Raw genomic sequence first — 4,968 nt, 5'->3', positions numbered from 1 at the left:
GGGAGGGGAGGGGAGGGGAGGGGAGGGGAGGGGAGGGGGACTCACACAGAGTCTAAGCATGAGTTTCCAAAACAGCCAAGGTTACACAGAGAAACCCTATCTCAAACAAACAACAAAATCAAGCTGGAGGTAAGCATCTAGGGCATTTTCTTAATTAGTGATGGGGGGCTGGGGGATAAGCCCATTGTGGGTGGAGCCATCCCTGAGCTGATGGTCCTGGGCTCTATAAGAATGCAGGCTGAACAGGCATGAGCTGCAGTCCCTAAGCAGCGTCCTCCATGGCCTCTGCATCAGCTCCTGCCTCCAGGTTCCTGTCCTTCTCGAGCTCCATCCTGGCTTTCTTGACGGTGAACAATGATGTGGAAGTGCAAGTCCAATAAACTCTTTCCTCCCCAGGTTGCTTTGGTGTGTCTTCCTGAGCCAGGATCAGGATTAAAGACATGTTTTCCTACTTCAAATTAAGCCAAGAAAAAAAAATCCCTCACAGGTGTGTCCTCCATTTGGGGGGTTGAGTTCCAGATGTAACCAAGTTGACAATCAAGAATAGCTATCAGGCACCATTATCCTCCTTCCTCTCACTGAGCAGACACAGGAGCATCTATTCTTGGCCAAGCCGTGTTACAGACATCATCAGGGTAGACGAGTAACATCGTTCCTCCCACCACCACAAAGCCCACAGCCACCAATTCTGTAACAAGGGACGGGTCAAGAGAAATGCAGAAGCAAAAAGTTCTACACGCCATGGGAGTCTATATACACATATGTATATAACTAGTCACAGTATGTCAAAAATTAACTGACGAGTGTGTGTGTGCGCGCACACGCACATGCTTACATTTGCAAATCCAGAGGGCTCTGGTGGGTGGCTAGGACCGCGACCCAGAGGGAGCACAAAAGCGGTTTAGCTAAATTCACTCTTGCACACTCTTGTAGAACAGATCACAGATGTCTTCCTGCCTCTGCCTCCTAAGATTAAAGGGACTTAAGGCATGTGCCATCACCACCTGGCTGGTCACAATTTTCTTCTCCTTCCTTTCTTCCTTTTTTTTTTTTTTTAAATGAGTCCTAGGCATAAAACACCTTTGGCCACCAAACAAGGCATCAAGCTAGGATGAACAATGGACTGCCATCTGCTAGCCCCTGACTGATACAAGAACACCACACCAAAGAGGTGTCTCTGCCCGTTGCCAGGGTGCGGGTGGGGGTGTGCACAGAATTTCTCCACGGCCAGGGGACCGCCATGATACCACTTTTAGCTTTATGACTGCCTTGGGAGAAGTTCCAGTTGTTCCATAAGTTGTTCCATAAAGGAAAGAGGAGAACCAGGAGAGCCAAGAAGAGCAGTAGAACACAAGGGGCACGCCTCCCCACCCCCACTCCACCCCCACCCCGCTTCGATGGTTCAGAACTTAATCCGAACTTCGAGACACCATTTTCCGACCCTCGGGAGAGATCTAAAGCAACCATGAACAGCAATATGGAGGCGTCCTGATTTACACCCAAGAGAAAGCTGCTTGTGGGGAGAACGGGTTTGTTTACTGCAGGGGAAACGGAGACAGCGGGAGTCCAAAGCGGTTTGTCACATCCCATCCAAGAGCAGCCAAGAGCAGAGAGAACAGGCTATCATCACCTTTGACTTTCAGCTAGCGCTCTCCTACACAGACCTGGGCACCAACCGGAGGAATGGTGCCACAAAGTTTCAGGCTGAATTTGTCCACGTCAGTTAAAAGGACAAAGACCATCCCCCCCAGACATTTCCACAGGCCAACCCATTCCAAACAATTCCTCGTAGAGATTCTCTTCCCAGATGATCCGACGTTAGAGGACAACGTTGACCATTAAAGCTAGCAATCACTTCAAGTTCCTGAGGCCATAAATCAGAACCATTCCCTATGTAAGGAGGCACCGGGTGGTTTTTGCCCAGGGAAAAAAAACCTTCCTGACTCTGACACACTTGGAGCTTACAAAACTCAGAGGGTGTGTGACAGTCAGGCGTCAACCAGGTCCGGGTTGTGTCCCNCCCCCCACCCCCCACCCCCCCCCACCTCCCCTCCCCAAGGCTGAGTACAAATGACTACACTGCCCAGTGCTGTGTTTGTCAAGATAGGTACCTTATCTGATAAGAGCGGCCGGAAACGAGATAAGAGAACAAAGTCACAGATAAGGGAATGGAAGATTCTGGAAGAGATAGTGAACATTTCTGATCCCACCCAAGAGAGAGAAGAAATTACTGTAGGTTCTGATCCGATGGAGGAACCACTTGATTTGCATTTTAGTGACTCTTCTTGCTGCTACACATGGCGGCAGGCGAAGCTAGGGCAATGGAGAACCCTGGAGTCGGCAGGGTTCTGCTGAGCAGCCTGGGGTGGAGCTGAGGAGGCAAACCCCGAGAGAGAGAGGACGTCAGAAGCTGGATATGTGTGGAAGGTCAAATGCACCCAGATCTGCTAGTGGTGGTGCACAGGAAAAACAAAAACAAAAATAAAACAAAACAAAACAAAAAAAACAGAAGCGGCTTTCAAAATATGCAAAGCCAGATGGGAAATGGTGCTAACACGATTGAGTTAGGGATTGCCAAGGATGAATCTGAGTATTTTTTCTGTGTATGTTTGAAGCACTTGGTTCTCATACTGTGAGTATGCTCGTGTAAGGCTTGGCGTTTCTCCGGTGCTGGAGCCGAGTACAGACTCGGTAACAATCGGCTAATATTTAACTGCCGCTGGCTAATTTCTCAGTTTAACTTCTGAATGAAGTGAACTGTTTTCTAAAAGAATCAGAGCCGGCAAACTAAAAATAAGGACAGCCCTTATTTTAACGAGCAGGTTACCTGACAGTTGTCTGGCTTACTGACTTGTGTCTGTCTAGATAAAGGGAGAGTGCTGGGGCGTGTGACTAGCTCCACAGAAACTTTCCTTTGCAATAAATGCAGTGAGCTGCAGGCACGAAGGCTGGGGAAGGATCTTTAACCCTCATAGAGAAGAAAACACTTCCCTCTCCAGCCACTCCTATCTGTCCTGGGAAGCTAGGATGGGCCAGTTTGTTTCCTTAGAAACAGGATGTGTATCTTACAAACAGATAACCCGCCTAGCACTAGCAGTCCTCATAAGGTGAATCACTGTCTTTGTGACATGATAGCATGCAAGTGCCACCCTGGGAAGGGCAGTATCAATCTGGTCCTGAAGTCTGGCTGGGAGGAGCTCTGACAGGCTGCCTTCAGTCACAGGAGTCCTGTCCTAGTCGTTTGGTGGGAATGGCGCGCGCGCGCGCGCGCACACACACACACACACACACACACACACACACACACACTTGGGGCCAGTTTCATGTCTGGCCTCTGAATCACAGCCTAACCTTTCACTCCCAAGAATGATCAACATCTTAGGAAAGCCAAACCTTGATTATCTCCAGCTTCCCACCGACTTCATGGCTGTGCCTTATGGCTGAATGTGTTTGGAGGGAACACAGCAAACAAGGATGTCCAGGAGCACTGGACATTCACGGCTTCAAACGTTGGCGGTACCCAGGTACTGTGAAGGAGGTCACAGGAGCCATTGCTCCTCCACAGAACCATACATACCACCAGGCCCCTCTGTCCTCTCTTAATTCCCCACACACACTAAGAAAATAGCAATAGGGCTGGAGAGATGGTTCAGGGGTTAAGAGCACTGAATCTCTGAATCTGTAAGTCAGTCCCAATTAAATGTTGTCCTTATAAGAGTTGCTTTGGTGCCTGACAAATACAGAAGTGGATGCTCACAGCCATCCATTGGACAGAGCACAGGGTCCTCAATGAAGGAGCTAAAGAAAGTACCCAAGGAGCTGAAGGGGTTTGCAGTTCCAGAGGAGGGACTGCAATACGAACTAACCAGTACCCCCCAGAGCTCCAGAGACTAAACGACCAACCAAAGAAAACACATGGTGGGATTCGTGGCTCTAGCTGCGTATGTAGCAATGGATGGCCTCGTCGGTCATCAATGGGAGGAGAGGCCTTTGGTCTTGTGAAGATTCTATGCCCCCAGTATAGGGGAATGCCAGGGCAAGGAAGCAGGAGTGGGTGGGCTAGTGAGCAGGGGGAGGGGGAAGAGGATAGGGGGGGTTCGGAGGGGAAACTAGGAAAGGGGATAACATTTGAAATGTAAATAAAGAAAATATCTAATAAAAAGAAAAAAAGGAAAAAAAAATGAGTTTTTTTTGCTCATGGTGTCTCTTTACTGCAATGGAAACCCTAAGACAAATGGCAACCTTGGGGGGGGGGGGCTTCTTTCAGCTCACACCATAGTCTATTATTGAGAGAAGTCAGGGCAGGAACTCAAGGCAGGCACCTTGAGACAGGAACTGATGTAGAGTTCAAAAAAAAAAGAGTTCTGCTTACTGGCTTGCTCCTGCAGCTTGCTCAGTCTTTCTTATACTGCCCAGGGATGGCACCGCCCCCAGTGAGCTGGGCCCTCCCATGTCAATCATTCATCAAGAAAATGCCCCCACAGACTTGCCTGAGGACCAATCTCATGGTGGCATTTTCTCAACTGAGGTTCCTCCTCTCAGATGACACTAACCAGCACATCATTCTTCCAAGAAGATGGGTGCACGGCCATTCCTATTTCAGTAAAACTTAATCAAACTAAGCACTCACTGTGGAGGTGGTTTGGGTGCTAGAAGCCCAGCCCCCATGCAACCATAATGACAGATGGTAGGACCTTTCACAAGTGGGACCTAGCTTAGGTCATGGGGACCCCTCTCTCGGAACAGACTAATTCTGATCTCCTGGGAGTGGATTGGTTCAGGGCAGAGGGGGTTATTATAGTGACTGAGCAAGGCGCCTGAATTCTCTTTTGCTTCCCATGTTCTACATGATCGCTCTTTAGAAAGTTCCAATTGTTTGGTTTGGGACCCCAGGTCAAGGGACTGAGGTACATATTTTACATATCAAAGCAGACCTGGCCTCCAGGTTCTCCCAGCATCCCTCAGTCC

At 49.1% G+C, this 4,968-nt stretch overlaps 1 non-coding gene across 1 annotated transcript; it reads right to left on the bottom strand.

Annotated features, from left to right (window-relative positions):
* Positions 1–1,056: 1,056 nt before the first annotated feature.
* Positions 1,057–1,196, bottom strand: LOC115064717. Its single transcript, XR_003844549.1, has one exon. It is a non-coding gene; the product is annotated as a small nucleolar RNA SNORA48 (small nucleolar RNA).
* Between the last annotated feature and the right edge of the window lie 3,772 nt (positions 1,197–4,968).

This window comes from Mus pahari, chromosome 9 (genome assembly GCF_900095145.1).
Source record: "Mus pahari chromosome 9, PAHARI_EIJ_v1.1, whole genome shotgun sequence".
NCBI lineage: Eukaryota > Metazoa > Chordata > Mammalia > Rodentia > Muridae > Mus > Mus pahari.
This window is presented reverse-complemented; position numbering and strand designations above follow the sequence as displayed.